Source organism: Bombus pyrosoma, linkage group LG3, assembly GCF_014825855.1.
Source record: "Bombus pyrosoma isolate SC7728 linkage group LG3, ASM1482585v1, whole genome shotgun sequence".
NCBI lineage: Eukaryota > Metazoa > Arthropoda > Insecta > Hymenoptera > Apidae > Bombus > Bombus pyrosoma.
In genome coordinates this window covers 2,009,394-2,030,073 of record NC_057772.1, presented here as the reverse complement: position 1 = coordinate 2,030,073, position 20,680 = coordinate 2,009,394, and the positions used below count along the sequence as shown (strand labels likewise).

General features: G+C 44.3%; 1 protein-coding gene across 2 annotated transcripts in view; it reads left to right on the top strand.

Moving 5' to 3' along the window:
- The window catches only part of LOC122565854 (phosrestin-2-like), a 145,081-nt gene that overhangs the window by 44,741 nt on the left and 79,660 nt on the right, over positions 1 to 20,680 (top strand). The window contains exon 1 of one of the 2 annotated variants that reach the window (XM_043722288.1): positions 8,688 to 8,894. The exons of the other annotated variant lie outside the window; for it this stretch is intronic. The gene's annotated coding sequence lies outside the window, so the exon portion shown is untranslated. Of the gene's footprint in view, positions 1 to 8,687; positions 8,895 to 20,680 lie in introns of those variants that run through there. 2 annotated transcript variants of the gene reach the window in all.

The window sequence follows — 20,680 nt, the reverse complement described above, 5'->3', positions numbered from 1 at the left end:
AGGCATTAGACCGATGGAAAGGCAGGATCGAGGAAGTTGCGGTTACGGGTTGTGGTGCCGTGTTTTCGCGGCCGAACGGCCACGCGAGCAACGAATAATGAAAAAAATATGGGGGAGACTGGCTGACTGATGACAACGGTGACGGCCAACAGGGGAGAAACGGCGACAAACAGAGCGAATAGGGGAAAGGTAGAAGAAGAAAGAAAGCCGGATGGGGCAAGTGAGAGGGGTGGAGAACGCGCGCGGCATGACAGAAGTCAAGCATCCCGAATGAATCGTCAATTTTGAGGCTTTTCGAACAGCGCGAACTCGAATGGCATAAAGCGGCCATATGCCGGCCTTTTTCGCTTTTTATATTTTTCTCCGGCCAAGGCACGTTCCTACATCCGAGGTCTAATTGTTACTTAATTATCCGTTGGTCCGCCATGTTGCGGTTTATACGCATTGCCGAGTGAATTATTACGAGGCAAGCGAGCGTGGCCATGCAGCTTTTCGATTCCAAGCTTCCAGTGTACCTTCACCCTTTTAAACGCATACGCGATTCTTCTTCACATATAACAAAATTGCCGCTTTAACTGTGACGAAATCACAGATAGGAAAGTAATTTTGAGAAAAAGAGGCTCTACAAGCAACATGTAGTATATATAAATAAATTAAACGTTGCTTATCTTTAATCTTACTGGTTGTATAGCATAATTTCTGAAATACTTTACCTTAATAATAAACGCTCCAAATATCAAAATGAAGAAATAGCTATGAATAATGTTAAACTATTCTGCTCGTGAAGATAATAAGGCAATAAATTAAAAGTGATTTATGAAGCTTTATGTTGGCAATCTAAATCCATTCGAGAACGCTCTGCAATAATCGTATTTCTGCTATAGTAGTTACAATACTAAATGGCAAACACTATGCATTTAAGAGTTAGACGCCTCGTTCGATATCTCTTTCTCCATCGCGATTGCTTAGCTCGCCTTTTATCCTCTGTCCTCGCCCAGTTTATGATCCTCCGCGGTATTAATAACGCTCGTATCTTCGTCGTTAGTTCGATATCGTTCGACCCCCGTGAGCTCCACGCCATTTTCGAGGCCTCCTTTTTCGCCTCACGGTTCCGAGAAAAATCGTAAAACTGTATCGGTCGTTCTCGAATCTCGGGTTAACCCGATGGATGGAAGGATCGTCGAGCTTTGACGATTTCGCAATGGACGATCGAGCGTCTCTCGCCGGAGGTAAATGGCGTCGACGACGCGATCGAACACGACTAATATTTCATCGAACGTTTCCCTCGCCGGCTAACATTATCGTCGGTCTGCAGCGAAAATGTACGAGCGGTGTTTAATAAAAATGACGATAATATGAGCATCTCGTGTCGCGGTAATGAGACCCGTGGATCGACTATCTTCTTTGGCCCGTGTCCCCGATAACCAGGCTGCATCAATCATCCCCCCTCCCGCATCCTGCATCCGCCCTCGACATCACCTGGTAATAAAGACGAAACTTTACGGTATCCCGGCGAGGACTCGTGGGTCGCTTGTTCTCGTTCGTCCAAAAAGAAGTTCGAACCCGAGAAGTTGACTAATCGTTCTCCATGGAGTTTCACGAATTCGGACGATCGATTGGTCGCGCGAAGTCGATTAAGCTTGAAACAACGAGGTCTCGATCAATTCTGACTCATTCAGATATTTCCAGTTTATTCGATATATCTTAAATTACATTTACGCGTTATCAGTAACCAAAACAAAAACTATTGTTCACGATGGATCTTATTTCTTACGTAAATTTAATTGCCACCAGGCTGCTGACATTTTCATATGCAAATTCATATCCTTGCGAATAGAATCAAAGAGACAGAACGATAACGGAGAGATTTGTTTCAGTATTCGCAAACCATTACGACGAATACTATACTTGTTAGATACTTTATACTACATACAATTTTACGCATCTATCGTTGAGCATTTTTCATATTTCCCATGCAGATACCTGTCACGTTTTTTCCCCTTGTAATCTTCGTGCGATATAATGGCAAAACAAAAGGCATAGGTGAATCGAATGCACGTTCGATCACACCGTTGCAATTATTTAATTAAACGTCTGGCCGTGTGCGTATTGTCGATCGAATGGAATTTCCTTTCGACCTCGAGGCGATCGTGGCGCGGATCGAGAAGGCGACGAATGAAAATCAGTAAAGCGAACGAAGGTAATCGCAGTGATTACGTTGTCAACGATACACCGACTCGACGACACGTAATAACGGTAATGAGAGAAAGAGACGGGCCGGTTAGATTCGATTACCCGAGGTTCGAGGCGAGAAGTCGTATTTTCTCGCGGTCCGTTTACTTACGTAAGCCGGTGGAAGCGCGACGCAACGCGACGCCTCGATTCATCCGCGCGCAAATCGTCGAATCCGCTTCGCTGACAGCTTCTTTCGAGCGTTTCGCGCCACGCATGTACCTCGTGTTATAAGATGCCTTTAGGATCTCCGCGGAATCTGTTTGCTCAATTTTTTCTCACCATGTTGCAGCGTGGTGTAACTTTAAACCCGGCGTAGCTTGGATTTAATATATGTTCGGCATACACGATCTGCCTGAAAACTAGCAGCAACTGTATCGTTTAAATCGCTTCCAGTTATATAATTTTTACGATGTAATTCGATGTCATATATATTCACATGAAACAAGTTGCGTTTACTTAAAAACTATAATACGTTCGCTCGGTTTGGTTTTTCCTATTGACTTCTTCTGTCTAAAACTCAACGTTCTTTGCGTCAACGTTCTACGGGCTAGAGGCTTGAAAACGTATCCGGAAATCTTGTTCGTATTAATTAAATGTATCCGGAAGATTCAGAAATCTATCGATTCGTTGCCTGATCGTTTCCAATTTTCTATCGATATTTGAGGAAGCGCGCTTCGAATTAAAACTAAGAAACGTTTGAATCGACATATAGACAATGCCGTTACATCTCGGACGATCTACGTACACGAAACGCAACTTAGATCCAGCACAGCATCGGACTTTGCTCAACGTAAACGATGGCCCGCGGCTAGCGTAATTCGGGTTTAGCGTGGTTCGAATCTACCGAGTGACTTCGACCCAACTTACCGTGGATCCATAAATCAAACATTAGCAAAGCGTAGGCGTAACGCGAGTTAATTTTGTCGTAAGCTGTGGCTTACACTCGGCTTCAAGTAATTTGGATTCAAGGTAGCGTGGGCGTAATGGAGAATTCGATTCCGAGTGGAAACTCGGGATCTAGAGCGGCCGTGGAACGTAGCGTAACCGAGATCGGAGATAATTCGGAGGTCACGCCGCTCTAGACACGTGTGTATCCGAATCCGAGTGACTAATTCGTGTTTAATACGACGTCGGTAAATTACGCGGTAATTTATGGGAATAGGTTGGTGTTTCTTTTTTTTCTTTTTCTTTTTTCTCGGACGAGCGTGCGTTTCGTCGGCACCGATGACGAAATCCACGAGGTCGTGGAACAAATTTGTACGAACGCTCGAAGGCGTTGACATAAATCGTTGCCGAGATCTCCGCGAGCGAGCTCTTATATAAATGGGAACGATTTAGTCTAGCGGCCTCGGCGGCGGATATCTTAATTTCGTGTACATTTACCTGTTCGAAGAAAGGGCGATCCGAGGTGGAAAGCACGCGTATACTACTTTATCTGGCTACGTGGTCTTGTAGCTAATTTATAAGGCGAGTTAACGGACCGATAGGAGGACCTGTTCACAAATTAAACGTCTCCATTCACCGGTATCCCTCAGATTCTTCGAAAAACGAACACAATTTCGAGAAAGAATTTTGTTCACACCTTCGACACCCTCTATCTTCCTTTTAAACTCAATAAAAATTGCACTTTCGTCCCGATTTGTTTCAACAAGTTCTCAAATACGTATGATAAGTAATCTTCTCGATTGGTGATCGCCGAGGTTGACGAAGAAACTCCATTTCTTGGGAGGATACGAGGGAGAGAAAAAAGATCTGGCAACGTAACGTAAGGATCTGATAATAAGTTTCTATAGGACCGCAGCTATCTGACAACGGTCGTTTCCTCTGGCCATTTCTCTCGCATGCGTGTCGCGCGAAACGCATTATCACCGCGACAGACTTTCGTAATCTTCGCGCGTAGCGTTTATACTTTATAACGGCTCGTCCATCGCATCGTTTACTGGCATGACAAATGGTAATCGCGCTTTGTTCGTTCCTCGTCCTTTTATCTCGGCCTCCCTCCACGTCACCGGCCTTATCGCCGGTTCCCGGTGTAATATTATTTCTCTGCCTCCTACGATTGTCTTTCGCCTCTTGCCTCGAACCCATCGAGACGCGTTTTTCGAACAAATTATTTCACTCGACGTTTTCGCCAAACGAAAACTGGATAAATCTCGAACCGAACAACTTTGTCCTCCTTTCCTTCTTCTTTTTCTCTTCTCTTTGCCTTTAAAGAGACTGGCAGAGAGAAGTAAATCTCAGAGAAGGCAAAATTGAAAAGCTTAACGTTGTCGGAGGGACTCAGGCGGACGATTTAGCGAGATTTCTAGAGATCTTTTGATCCAAAGGATACTAGTCGAGGAATCGAATATTTACGCTTATCGCCGCGACATATTTCGCCCTCTTCGCTTCCCTCGAGCACGGTTATTGCGAAACGTTGTTGCACGGCGGCGGCCTTTCGGAATCAGAAAAATCGCGTAAATGACGACAGTTTGGTTTTCATCGCGACCGATGGGGCACGGAAATCCTGGCGGTGATTCGCGGTCGGCTACGATCGTAAATCGACGTGTAAGTAGATAAGACCGAGCGTTCGTAAATCGGTAGATGAAACGGAGTTACGAGCCCAAGACGAGTTTCGAGACGCCAAGGTATAATGGTGGTACACTTTCCCCAAAAAGACGACCGTGTTCCAGACAGTATCGTAAATTTTGGATTCCTCTCTTATTGTTCGAAATTTGTACTTTCGTTATTGATTCTTAGTGAAATGCAGAAGACCAGACAGCAGCGGGTCTTTCGATCAACGAATAATTAACGCGAGGACGCGACGTAAAGGACAGTCGTCTTTTAAATATTCAAAGAATATCGTGAATTTCGAATTTTTCTTCTACCGTTTTAATTTTGTTCTTTCGTGATTCTTAGTTGGACGTAACCACTAAGCAGAAAGAAGCTTTTTACCCTTAAGATTTTTCCTTCCAGTCGATCCACAGATTATCGACGTAAAGGAACTTTCAAAGAGCGTTGTAAACTCTGGATCTCTTCCCTTTCTCTTAGTTTTATTCTTCCTTCGTTGATCATCGATCGGACGCAGCCAAGAAGATCTTCTTACTCCTAAAATTCGTCTTCGTCGATTTACGTAAAGAAAAACTTGCTTAAGAAATAATCGTGTTTCACGGAGTATTGTGTTATTCTCATATTGTTGAAACTTGCTCTCTAGAAATTGATTCGCGGATAATTGGTATAAAGGAACGTTTAAGACCGTGCCGTGTAAATCGATCGTTTCGCACTTTGGAGTGGACGAGGGACTGGGATTATTTTTGGTTGTTCTTGTTGGAACGACGCGACGGGTCCACGGGCACGAGGGCCCAGCCTAAAACGTTCTATCTTCGAAAGGAAGGGACACGATTAGTATAAGGCACTCGCGTTATCTTAACAGAGAACGGGTATTCGTTGGTACCAGAGTCTCGCCTTAATCTCTCCTAATCATGGCTCTATTTAGATCCATGGCGGAGCAGAGGATTCCTTTAAGAGGATATCCGTGTTTGACTCGACCGCGCTCGCTTTACGACTCTTTAATCGTCCGAAATTTGTTGCTCACCACTAAAAACGTCTTCTTGTCACCTTGTCCGAGGATACTTCCTCAAAGTTGCGCTCACGATTACACACAGTGGTCCCGTGAAATTCTCCCCCCGTTGTTGGAGGAAAAAACGTTTTTACCGAACACTTACCGACCCTTCTTGTTTAAGATTACGCTAATAGGTATATATTTACGAAGCTTACGCATCTTGAATCCGGAAAATCCTATTTTCCTACGAATCCTTTCCTATACGTTGCTTTCAATACCTGCATCGTACGTGTAGATATCGTTGCTTGTCTATCGACGATACGACACTGTGATGGTAAAATCACGCGAGATAAAAGAAACTGTGTAGAAGAAAACACACGATACAAGATATAATGTCTAATATCTAATAAAGAAACCGCGATTGTTTACGTAAAGTCGTATTTTTACAAGCGATGATCTAACCTAATTGAAAGAATGTTTCATCGACGACTGTAGCCGGTACCGTTCATCGAAAGTTTCGTTGTAAATACAATGCTAGACTGAAGATGTCAGTAACCATCGGAAAAGTGGATTGTGACGAAATTTGGTCGGTCGGAGTCGCGCGATCGCGGTAATAAAATTAATGGTATCCGCCAGCACGAGTTTCCGATGGCTGTTTCACCCTCGTTGGCTCACGGCCTGATTGCCCCGTCATTTCGTTCGATCCGTCGATCGGATTCCACGTCGAACGTATCCCCGGATCCATTGAACGACTGATTACGATCGTTTCGCAGTTATCGCAGTAATAAAAATCATGCTCTCCTCTTGACTATCAATTCAACTGAAATTGCTACGCTCCCGCCGCCGCTCTGTCCGGCGGATAATGTACTTCCATCATTAACGTCACTACCGATACTTCATGATCGTTACGAACAGGCCAATTACTCATACCATCCGTCGACGATCCTGCCGCAATTCGTATCTACTACCTATCCTTGACAATCATCCTGACCCGTTCACCGTCTTTGCTTTTTTCTTCCTTCCAAGGAATCTTCTTCTTCTTCCTACGCTTTCACCAGTCCCATCCATATCTATCAACGCATTGTTCCTTGCCGATAGCCTCAGAAGAATATAGAGATTTTTTCATCGAACAGTTCAATGAAGCCTTACGAGTTACGAGTTGCGCGTTTACCAACTCGCCTTTTTACCATTGCGAAACAGAATCGTTGGTTGCCGAGTAACTAACTGCAACGGCTGTCTATCAACGCAGGGATTATTCTTAATTTTAACTATCGCTTCCTTCGTTCCTCTTTGACGCACGAAATTCGTCGACGAATAAAGAACCAGGTGGCAGAGTGAATCGTTTTGTTCGAAGGGCCAGCCAATTTCAGACGGCAAGATTAGATCTATCGCGAGTTCGAAATTGAAGATCGCGCGATCTAGTTACGTGGCCGCGAGTATTTCGTCAAGAACGCTCGCTGAAGGTTCCAATTTACCGTTATCTTCGTGAAAAATTAATACCGGCCGCGGTTGATCCTCGAGCGCAGATACCGCTCGCGATCCAACCCCTCAACCACAGCCACTGATCGGCCTATGATTTCGATCGGGTAGAACAGGGGAGGGAAGGAAGTGTACTCGCGGGCCGCGGTCGCTGCGCAAAATCGTAATTGCGCCGATTGCACCGCTGCGGCCGGTCGTCATTAGCGTGGCGGCCAAAGAATCGAGCTAAGAATCGAAAGACCACGAGGGAGGAAGGAAACGGCTGCGAAATAATGAAAGAGGGTCAGGAAACGGCTATATTAATAATATCAAATGGTAACAGGGCAGTACTTATTACTACTGGTACGAGGAATTTATATTTTACATGGTTAATGATTAAAAGACAAACAGGTTTGGTGTATTTTCCGATATTTATATTTACGGACACTTGTATTTACGATATTTACACCAGCCACCTGTACCGTTCTTCACGCTGGTACGTTTATTGTGAGTTACAATTCGCACGAAAATTCTACCGTCGTGTCTGACGATATCTGTCGGAATACGACGATATTACACATACAGACACCTACACAGGCATTTGAACAGGACACTTACACAGGTCATACTCACTACTGTATAGAGCAGAGTGGGCTTGAAAATCTTCAAGGGACACTATGGGTCACTACCTACAGTCAGTCTGAGAGTAACTGGCCAACTGTCAACAATCCATAACGCACACTTATATTTTAAATACATTCGGTTCTGTAATTTTGTTTAGTAACTTAAACATCATCTAATGTTATTTCAACGTAAACGCCGTGTCTTCCACAGATTATTTATCTTACCTTTAAGATTAAATTCTAACAATATCTGTACCTGAGAGAGAGTTCAATTCTAACGTAGACATCTCCTTTCCTACGTTTTAAAATCTAGAAACTTCCTTTTCTTCTACCTATAAAGATAAAAGGGAAAGGAACGAGCGAATACGCGAAAGAAAAGCCAAAAGGTAAAAGGAGGAGTGGGAGGAAGAAGGAGGAGAGAAAAGTGTCTGCATCGGGACGAGGTAGCGGTGGCGATCCGGGCCGATTCGTTCGAGCGTAGCATTAAAATTAATAACATTTCAGCCGTGCGTTATCGTCGTTATTGCCGGGACAGGTAGTGTGGCGGGGCACTGTGTGCATTCGTAGTTACGATGGTTTGATTTCGCGTGACTAGCCGATATTGAACTGGACACCCGTACAAATACAAAGCGTACGTACATAGCCATTCGTGCTTTCTATGCATAGTCTAGACCCGCGATTGTCTGGATATCCGAATACTAATTCGATTCGATGCTCGTCGACCGGTTGCTCCGAGATTGCCCGACGGATATTGGAATCTGCGCGAGTACTACGTTACACCGGTCGCTCGATGAAACACGAATACCGAGAGGAAGAGATTCTATATCCCGACTATCAGAATTATTTGCTCGATCGAAGCAACGAGATCTTACTTTTTCTTCGTTTCTTGAAATCTCAATCTCTTCGTCGTCCATTCGCAGATGTGTTTTGTTCGCGAAAAGGTTCCCGAAATGCCTGGAGCGTACGGAGTAGCGTCGATGTTGATGCGCCACGTGATTTGACGAGTGAACACCGACTGCAAGAATATCGTGACAGTGGTAAGTCGTTTGCTGATGATATCGCCGCCACGTGCCGCTTGATCGCACTTAGATTTCCTCGATCGCCCCGGCCATTAGACGTAAGTCGAATTGTTGCGACCTTCGAGACTTAGCCGAAATCGCCGTTTTATTTCGAAGTAATCAAGGACCGGATAAAAAGAAACGAAGAACGATTCGGAGGATCGACTGCGAAACGTCGGCATAGACCGATAAATGGCTTCACCCCGTGATATTATCACGACGTTCAACCACTTCTTCCGCGTTCTTTGATATAATTTTTGGTCGAGTGAAAAGATATTTCAAGGTAAACGACGATCGCGGTGAAAACGTCTCGTGATCCTTGTCCTCCGTGGATAATTCGTTTCTTCGAATCGGTTTCCGTAGTTATCGTCGTGGAATTCCTTTCTTCTTAATGTTACTCGATGGTCGGCGAACATCTCTGTGTTCGACGATTCCTACGATCGAAGGAGCAATTAGGAATTTTTTTACGCGCAAGAAGAGTTATAACTAGGAAACACGCGGAATAACGCCGAGGAAACATAGCGACGCGAATAATGGGTTCTAAAGTAGCAAAGTCTCGTCGGTGACAAGGAGCTCGTACCAATTACTGGCGTCTCACGGCGGCTGAATATAAAAGAGCGAGACGCGGAAAGCGCGAATTGCTTGTCCCCAAAAGCGCGACGCTTTGAATCCATAATCGGGCGTCTGAAGCTTCGACGGTATTAAAACCGCGACCGCGCGAACAATCAACGCGTTTCTCGCCGCCTTTGAGGGATACAGAGCTGTTGATATCGAGTCGCTTTGAGCGGTGGAGAAGTTCACCGTATGAATTTTAAGCACCACATTCGCGGCAGAGTTGCTCGCGAATGAGCGCTTCTGCGACAAATCGCAGAAAACTAATTTCGTTTCGCAAACTTCCTACTACTTCGTTGCAATTTCATTCGTATAAACTTTGCGAACCGGAAGATTTGCTTTATAGTTGTTAGGGTCGATACCAAGCTTCGACCTTAACGTGCCTGACATACAGCTTTGAAGGTTATATACACCTCCGTTCTTAAGTAGTAATGGGACACTTGCGGACAGACGAGGTAAAACCGATAAATTATAATACACGTTAGGAACGTTGGAAATATTCTAAAGATAGGGAAATATTTAAAAATTGCTAACTCGTTTCGAAGCTTAGATCGTAAACAATTCATTCGTTCAGTATTGTAATAAAAATCCTATTAATTAGATACGTATAATAAAGTTAAACGTTCCATATCTACTGTATCCATTCACCGCTGATTTATTCAATTTTAATATTCGTATTACTAGATTTCCCATTGCAATTGTTACATCTTAATGTATTCGCATCTGCATCGAGTATTCCGTTATATCTCTTCTACGCTAGATTTTGTCTATTTTATTCGCGTTTAATTAATTCAATTCCGCCAATTCAACATAACTGTTAATTCGTTGTTTTATTTTCCTCTGAAACGTGAAATAATGCCTATGAACGAGGACGTACATTAAACTTGCTAGGATCACAGTTTTCTAGACTTTAACCACGAAGACTAACTTTCCAAGGTATATCAGGCTTTGATTCTTAATTTCGTTTGAAAACGACAATGGTGGTAAATTTAACGATGGAAGTTTCGCGTGACCGGTGGCTTCGCCACTGATCGACTCATCGAGAGCGAAGAACAACGAATCGCCAGTTGCTAAATCGTTGTCCGAGCGCGAGACGTTTTCGTCGGAAATGAGCTAGCGTGTCTGCGAGAGCCCATTCAAACGACAGATACAGTCCGCAGAAAACTAACAAGAGCCGAGGCCTGTCATAACCGCCTTTCATCGACAGCCTCGATGCCTCTCAGCGAGGCCGGCGCCACTTTCGTGACCGTGAAATTTTCGCTCGACAAAATTCGCCGAGTGTGAAACTATTTGCTCGCCGGACAAAGGACCGAGAACAGGTTGCCGCGCGAACTCGCGTGACGAATCGCGTTGCCAAAGGACGCGGGATTGCTGAAATTCTAACCGAACGTCGATCGGGATATCATCGACAAACGCATCGCATTCAGACTTTGTAATTGTCACTTGCGATCGCGTGACGTTGCTCGGGGCTTCGATCCACTTCGGGGTTTCTGGATCGAGGAAATTGATTGCTCGTAAAACATTTTCTTTCCTTTTGTTCTTCGACGTGTTTTTACAAGGGAAATGTATAATTTCTTGTGTCAGCGTTTTGCACGTACGTTTGTCAACTTTTCCGTAACATTTACAAGTTTTCCTTTTTTTTTTTCTTTTTTTAGAAGAGTGACAAGAATAAACGATGGCGTGAAATTTTGAAACCCTTTCGATACTGCTAAAACTATATTTCGTTTAAAAGATACAGAGACAAGAAAATTGATTTTTTCAAAGGTGAACAGTAAAACGATCCCTCGATGTAACGGGAAATAAAATTTAAAGGCATAAAACTCTACCTCCCAACATTTATAAAGAAATTAAAGGATACGCCGTTCTACGTATTCACAAATGAAATCGTTCTCTATATATCCTGTAACAATACTCGACTGCACTTTCGAGAAACCCTTTGAGCGCGCGCATCCATTCCCATCTTACTCGCGTGAGTCCGAAAAACAGTTGCGAGAATAATCGCGTTGCGGTTCGTCCGTCATGTGTTTCGGATATCCGGTATTCTTTTTGCCCTTATCCTTGCTCTCATCCCTGTTGAATCTGCCAGTCGAGGAAATCACAGGATCACCGGTGGTCGATGACGCCCGGAGCGGGAAGAAGAGCACCGGTCGGCAGCTGGCCAACCGAGATCACGAAACTCTGCGAAGTGCACGCGCGTGCAGCCTGCATAATGCGTTTTTGCAACATATGGAGGGGCGAAAAAGTCTGGCGGAGACGCGCGTGATTCCTTTACCGGCCGCGCAACACGAAATTCGCGGTTTCTCGATTTTGCGTTCAGATTAACGCCGCCGATTCTTCCGTCTCCGGTTCGTGACGCTACGATCGTGCAATCATCTTTCGAATAAAGGAAGCTAAATCGTCCAGTCGATTTCCGAACTTAAACCGATCCAAAATTGATTCGAAACACTTGGCAGTGTAGAGCGGCCACGAAAGTATTTGCACGCTCGTATTTTCTAAGGAGATGTTTTCTTGACAATATTCTGCATTTCGTTCTATTAGCATCAAACTTTCGTACGAAAGTAAAGAGAACTGTGAAAGTAAACGAAGGCGACATTTAACGTACTTGAACATAATTAATTAACGCAATAATAATTACATCGGCGTACAAATACTTTTTGCAGCCACCGTATGTTGTAGCGATCGAATTGAAATTTCGTCAAAGTCCATATTGATTGACGTTCACGGTAACCGCGTGAACGTCAGAGGAAATTTTCGAGGAATTTTCTTCGATCCCTGGTGACGCGACAACGTTGAATTTCATAGGTTGACTCGTCGATGATCCTTTTGAAGCGGAGTTCCGTGTCGTCCAGTCACATGCCCCGTCACCGCCCGCGATGTCGTTTCGCCTTCGACAAACGAGAATAAAATATACATGAATCTCTTTTTCCGAAATATTCAAATTTGCAGTCCTCAGATCAAATAACTGGCAGGGTATCGGGTCGCCGTGTTGGCCCCGAGGTGGTCTCAGGCCATGAATATCATGACTGACCAAACTCGGTTCCCATACTAGTCACGTTCTGACGATTCCCGTAAGGTGTGGTCCGCAGAGTCGGTTTCCGGAAATCAGGCTATCGGGTTTCGCGCCTGCTCGCGCTCGCTCTTCGGCTACGTAGCCTGGTTTCCGTTTGGAAACCGCGCGGCGTGATACATTTCAAACGAGCCTGAGACATCGTACACCGTGAAACTCCTCGATTACCATTAATTATTAATCAACTGCCTCTAATGAAAAGCGATCAATTTTATCGACTTTAGGGAAATTCGAAATTTCATAATGAGCGTTCCACAATCGTGTCAACTGTTTGAATTGTGCTCTTCTTTTTATCGTATCGATAGAATCTTTATAGATATTTTTATCGTAGTCGGATAAAGAATAAGAAGAAACGAAGAGGGAAAGCATCGAATAACTAACCGTGTCGTCGGCTGCTCATTTATTGCGTCTGCAGGAAAAAAGGCGCCATTATTTCGCGAAGATAAACTGGCAATAACTGTCGTATTCAAAGTTCTCGCTAAAGTCGTTAGTTTTTCGGGCTAATGTCGAGTAACCTCCAACCGTTCGCCACCCAAACGATTACATAAATAATCGTCTCGTTCCTTCAAAGTGAATTCGACTTCGATTTCTGCAGGAAAACTTCGCAAAACCTAGTGCGTATACGATATTGACGACTTCTTTGACGGTAGAGAATAGAGAATTGGTAGAAAGGTCGAAAATCACGAATCTCCAAGTTTCGCTAGGCTCGTAAATCGGTACTCGCCGATAGTAGACGAGATTGTCCGCCCTTCTTTCAAAGAGAACACGGTCGAATACACCTCGTTTGCCTTGTGTTTGAATTCCGGTGTAACGAGACCTGACTGACGTTGATCGTTTACACAAAGCGTTAGTTATTTTGTTAATGGCGCTTATCGTCGACGTACTGTCGATAAATTCGTTCGCCTGTGACATTTATCGTCAACAGTGGGAGGATCGTTCCGGTGGAAGCTCATTTCTTTTCCTTTTGTCAAATCGTAACAGTGACAAAACGACGATCTCTGGCCAGCTATATCGGTCTGTCCGAACCTGGATGATTGATTTTCCTCGCGACATTAGATAACGAAACGTATGCAAAACGCTCGCGGCTGCGTGATCGCCTGGGCGGAAGCTATTTGGTCGCGCTGCCATTATCTTCGCTCCCGTTTTCGTCTGCCGACAGAGGAACGATTAGTCACGAGTTTAACGCGTTTACGTGACCGTCGCATGGAAATTTCCGATAAGTCGGGGAAAAGGGGCGGAAGAAAATGCGAACACTCGCTACGCGTCTCATTTTTCTCAAACGTCCGCCTTCGAACGGTTAATACTCCTCGCGCGTCCACCAAGGTCGTTAAAAAATGTTCCACTTCTTAACTGCTAGATTATTTATTTAGATACTCGAAACGATTAGCGAACAATTAGATTATGTAAGGATGTATGTACTACGAAACGTATTCGCGCATACTCTTGATATTCCAACGAAGCATGTTTTTTATCAAGTTTTACATTTCGTCTTCGTAGTGAAATTTTTCGTCGCCGTACGAATTCACTGGGCCTTTAATCGGGAATTTTTCGTTTTCTGTTTGCAAAGGATTCGCAGACAACGATTTCAGCGTGTTTTTAAAATCATCACCTTGCGTCGGTGTCGCGATTCTCAACCCTCTCCCTCGCCCCATCGAGGCCATTTTGCATCGGGGGCGCTCTCCTCTTCGCACTCGTGTCGTCGTGTTCGCCCTTAACGGATAAGAGCTTCGAATCGCCTCGTAAACTGTCTGACGGTTAACACTCGACGTTCGAATGGTGGCGTTGCTACTTAACTACCGTACAGCCTTTGGTTGATCCATCCTCGCGCCTCTTTCCGTTCCTTCTCGATCACGCTCCTCTCGGCTTTACGCGCATCCATTCTCTTCGAGACCGAGAATATGATCGTCGATGTCTAAATACAATCGTGCTGTGTTGTTTCAGTCGCAATACCAGTTGGTTACACCATGTTGGTATACCATTTAGCTTGGACTAGACTTGCAGCTACTCGTTAGTGTAATTTTACGATTGATTTTTCACAATTATCATCGCATGCATCGTATGATTTTTTATTAACATATTTGATCATTGACTTTGAATTAGCATCGTACGATCCTTTTCATAACATTTACAATTCGCGTCGATTGCGTCGAGAAGTTTCACTAGTCCATCGAACGAACGCACAGGTTTCTCAGTTCGAAACGCGAGAGTTCGAACTAAACGACAGTTTTAGTAACAGATCGTCGATAGGTGGCGGTCTCGATCGACGAAAGTGCTGATGATTCTGCCGTGCAGCAAGGAAAAATCGGGTTGAATTGGGAGAAAATCTCTGGAACGTCAACGGTAGCCGCTCTTCCGCGTTCCATCGTAAACTCGGTCGTTTCCTATTCCGCACCGATTCGCCCGTGGATCGAGTTCTCCTCGTAGCACTGCCATTAACGTCGACCAACGCGACCACCTGCGAACAATTCGCGTAGAAACTTATCCACAGGATATCTAATTGGTTCGTGGCTAACCTTTTCGATTAGCGGAGATTTCTCCTGGATTCCACGTTTCTCGGATTTCTTCGCACAGATTTATGCTCGAATCGTCAGTTAAATCGCTCGAAACCAAACGTTCGATAATACCGTGTTTTACATAATTACATGACTTGAAATACGGACCAGTTTAACGCACAGTCAACCGGTCACGATAAAACGTCTCATGCAAATTGCACCAGAAAGGGTTAAGCTTCGTTAGTTTCTCGAATTCGAAGGATTTACATTGGTTCGTATGATTATTTCAACCGTTTTAATCACACGTTAATACATGCCGATGTTTGTACATTCACTGATATTCTTTTATCAGTCGATATCTCTTTCTGTCTGTCCCCGTCTCGCTGTTATTATTCATAGTTATGTATCTCACGCACACACACACACACACATGTATATATATATAAAATATATAATATAATATACATTTTACTAGTGAGTTTTCCCGCAAATAAATAAATTGGAAGCTTGTAAAGCATAAAACACGACAACTTCGTAAATCATTTAATTTATAAATACCATTTCACAGGCAAGACAAGAGATACGTTCGAATTGTATAATTACGAATATAGTAGTTTCGAGTGCAACGTGGAGTCGCCAGAGCGGTAGGTTGCCGATGACAACGTAATCGCGATCGGGCGCCACGCTATTCAACCGCGTATCCAATATTCGACAGGGACCGGTGAGGTGTTACGGTAATACACGATCGAGGAATGCCATTTGCCGGTGCTTGATTTATGCATTACAGAATATAGAGACACCGCGGCATGTCCGTGGGGACTCGAGCGTCGAAGCCGTGGAGCGCGCAACGTGAGTATTATTCAAAGTGTTGCTCATTTGGACACGTGGACAGGCCAGGAGTAAATCGGGCTTTGACCGTAGTCAACGACACGTGACGACACGTGCCACCGCGTTGCACATTACGTGGTCCGCGCGTTCCAACGATCCTTCTCTTCCAAGTTTCCAAGCTGATAGAAATCGCGAAAAGCCAATCAAGTCTAAACGACAAACGCTTCAGTTAAGCGTCCATTTCAGAATTTCGTACGATAGCAGTCGCTTAGTTACCATTTTTCTAGTACATATCGTGCATATTCGTCCAAGGAATTCACGTTTCGACTCACACGTTTTATGATATGCTGTTAACATTGGGAAGCAAAGTCTTTCACTCGAATCTTTCATTCAGATTAGCTGAATTTTCGTAGCTTTTCCTGGTGACTCATCGAAAGGTAACAGATACAAAGGCTTTTGACGTATATCAAAAAGGTACAATATCTTTCGTAGCCGTTATAGACGTTAACAAATAACACGAATGACACGTAAGCCAACCTGGAGTCCGGCTGAACATACGATCGCAAAGCATTAGCACGAAACTCGAAGGATCTGCCACAAAAATTGTCGATGATTGCCTGAAATTGGATGTCAAACGTATTCGAAGGTTTCTATTGCCGATGCATCGCCGAATTCCCCTGGAGGGAATGTAAAAGCCGAAGATACGGGTGCATCCAGGTTTATCTGATTGTGCGTCACCCAGCAAATGATCGGTTAGCAGAAAACAGTAAACCAACGAAAATTTCGCGGTACTGCTTATTAGCGATTTTCACAAAGCTATCATTAGACGTGACACCGGTATTAAGAAGGTTGCTCGGCGTCGGAGGTCTCGCGAGGAAATTACAGTGTTTCGAAAAGGTAGAAATCAGAGTGTTCGGTCCCGAGACTGGTTCGCTCGCGATTTCTTTCGGTACGTAAATCAGCGATCATTTTGTTTTTGGAACGACGATTTATTCGACGTTCTTTTAAAAGTATCGTTTAGAAAGACAGTTGTTCTTCTCTTTGGATGTCTCTGCCATCAGCGTTTTACGCCAACAGACGCGTTACTATCCATTTTCCTGGAAACGTCCTACGTACCATTTCAAAACCGAGGAAAACTGGAGGTTTATCGTTTTCTTTACGCTCTCTTTAATTTTCTCCGCTAAATTAAAAATATTTTGTTGTTATTTCGCGATAGCCAGTACGATACAACCTAACTTCAAATATTCTCTTCAAGTATATCTCGAGAAACGAAAAAACGCTAAATACGACATTTTACGTTTCTTTGTTTCTTTCAATCTAAAAAATATGTACAAGAAGTTTCTAATCTATAACTCGTAATTTATCAATTCGGTGATATTATTACTCGCCGAGTTGTTCCTCAAGAGGACTCGGAAAGTTAAAAGTTTCGTTCCGATCGATCACGAAACGTTTGATCGAATTTGACGTGGTTAGGTTCTCATAGCCACAGTACGATTGTTCCGGGGCCCAAGCATTTCCAAGCGGCGACCTTTCAATGGTCGTTTCACTGGCTTTCGTCGTCAACTCGCGAAACCCTCCTCGATAAAAGACGCACTCGAGTTGCGCCACCGAATCGTTCGCTACCAGTTGCATGTTTGAGAGTCGTCGAGCGAGCGCTGCCACTCGAGCTCCACGAAATGAAAATCTTTCTTCGATAGTGTATTTAACGGTCGAGTACAGACCACGAGTTTGATGGTTGGTGTACGCACCGGGTGACCCGGAAATATCGATGAGGAGGAACACGCGGAAACGAATAGAAGTACGCTTTATCTCGGATCTTTAGTGTTCCACGAAAAATTACGTGTGCACGTTACGTGCTGATTCCTCGAAATCGCATGGGGAAAGAGAATAAACCGACCGGAAGGAAGTAATCGCCACGCGATGAAAATTCTAAGTGGTTCGATGTTCGCGACGTAATTTCCTATGCTAATGTACTAACGATTAACCCTTTATTTCTTCCCTGTTCCTTCATTTTTTCTTTTTCTTTCCATTGAAACGATACACCGTCGTACGTCGTTTCATCGAACAACGATGCAGTTTATCAGTTTGACTATTGATCGGCTCATACGTTTCTTGGCCCGACTTGACGCTTCCTTTTCTCCTCAAGTTCTACGAGATGGTTGACTTTTCCCATTTACATATCACTTTTAGATAGCTTCTTTTTCATATTCTATTCACGAATACGTTATTAACGCGATTGTATATTTACTCGTACGCCAAAGGATTCTTTATATCCTTTTAATGAATAAATAAATGAATAAATAAATAGTATCTCTGTTCTCTATGAAGAGGAAGCAAGTTCGAAAATGCACCCTGTACACAGACGAGCTGACGGTTCCTCGCTTCTTTTTTTCCACGTTGGCCATTTATGGGTGGCGTGCCACTTGACAGGACGCACGGCGTCACGGGGTAATCAAAGTGCCATTATCCATGGGAAATTGTAACCCCCCAATCTCTCCAACTCCTTGCTAGGTATTCATACGAGCCACCGCGACTCGTCTTTTCTCTTTCCGTCTCGAGCGTACCCTCGGTACCCTATCCTTCGATCCTCGTCTCGCCTATACTCGATACGGTGTATCGACGGGGTGGTCGTTACATAAACCTCTGTCTCCCTCTTGTAACGCGCGTTACACGGCTGCGAGGGTCGACGAGTGGCGCGGTGTCAAAGAGAAGTCAACCGCTGAAAAATGGCTACGACTTGTCACGAACGATTCGACGTAATCGTAATTCTTATCGTTTCGCCAATACTTAGCATGTAATTGTTTCCCTGATGCATCGTGATTATCCTCGACACATACGACACGTTAAGTATCAACCAGATTCTACTTCTTCTCTATAAATTACGAGGCTGTTTCGTTCGCTAGGCTACATTAGTCTACTTGGCAAAAGTACCAAAGAGTCAGAGGAGAAAGATTCCTGCGAGAGAAAATTTCTTGCGACTAGAAAAATTGCGGCTTGGCTCAGATACGACTGTCATCCTCCTGAGAGGATAACTTTACCATGATATTATACTTTGTAGTTTTTGCCGAACTCTTCACGCTACTAAAATAGATGGCTATCTTTTGAAAGGCTGCTAACAGTTTATAACGTAGACCGCAAGTACAGGAAAAATGATATTATTTTGACAGAATGTCGTAAAGTACTCACTGGCGAACGATACGATGAAAAGTCAACGCTTCGATTTATTCAACGGCAACGGTCGGTTGCCGTACGTTATTCGCGTAACCAGTAGATGGTTATTTTTACTGACTCGTGACAACGGTCATAAGTTTCGAGACACGTAGAGCTTCACAGCTCGAACACACATCGATAATCCTCTGCGTAAATACGTTCGTCCATTTGAATTTTTAGAGAAATATCGAGATCCGGTGGAAATTTTGGGCACGAAAAGTTGTGGAGCAGAGTCGACCAAAACCAGAGAACGGACTCGAACGATCCAGGAGGCGAGGAAGTATAGCAAAGCCGATGTAGCCGTTAGTCGGTGGCGTAGGAGAGAGAGAAGGTTAGTTGGGTTCAGGGGCTGTACCGTGGGCACGAGTCCCAGCCCATGCATACCAATCGAGCGGTAACCTAACAACGGTTAACCGCAACCAGTCGACCCGCTGCTAATCAGAAAATCACGCTACCGCGGAAACCCCCAGCGGAGGGGTTGCAGAGGCTGCGAATCGGTTCGTCTCCCTCTCTCATAACGCGCCAATTCCTCCTCCATCCTCCATCGAATACTTTCTCGCGCCACGATGAACCAGGGGAAGGGCTGTATGTGTAGGTGTGTTTCCGTTGAACGTAAAACACGAACTCGTGCAACTAGACTCGTCAACGACACTTGGGAATAACCCCTGCTATGGCTGACATCGCGCTAATTACGAGGTTAAATATCAAGGGGTTAACAGCGAGCCAATGTACCGGGCATCGATTATCGAAGTCTCATTTTCCGGTCAGCTTTCCGCCGTTCGACGTAATCGGACGGACGGATAAGCTTAAGGGGCGGTGATTAGCTCGCGGTACCGTGGAAAAAGTCGAAGGTTGCTCGTGACTCGGCCTGGATATGCACTATCGCTCGAAAGTTTGGGATCGCGTGTGATATCGATGGTTTGCGGAAGAAAATTAATTAAAATACAACGCGGTATTTTTAACTTTAGTTGGGTTTATTGGAAGTTTTATATATCGCGTCGACGTACACTCGTCCGTATATTAACTAACGTACTGCGATTTTATTAAGACTACGAGAGTAAGGGAAGCGTTGGTGTACTTTTTCCTTAATTATCTACTGTTTCGTATTATTATTAGCATTGTTATTATTGTTTAGCATTAGCTATTTCTTAACTCGGAGTATGTTCAAGGAAATCTACCCCTTCCCAGGAGTACTCGATGCGACAGCTTGCAAATTTCTCCGACGATACTCCAGGACTTTTCATTTAGAACGCTTCGACGAGCAGTCGAACGTATATATTTGCGCTGCACTTGCGCGTTACTCATTTCTGTAAGTGCAGCACTCGTTTCCGTTTGGTTCGTCAACGACATTGGCCTCCGGGGCGAGAAGTCAAAGGTTCCGGGTCGCACGTTCACTGTTTCGTTCCCTTTCCTCGTCAGTGCTTGTCATTGGACACAATAACGTGTCCAGTGTTTCGAAAGTCAAGTCCTTAAAATTTTCTTGGCGAGCGCACCCTTTCTACGCGTGGACTGCCAAGTGAACGCCGGTCCCACGAGCGACGAGAAATCGACACTCG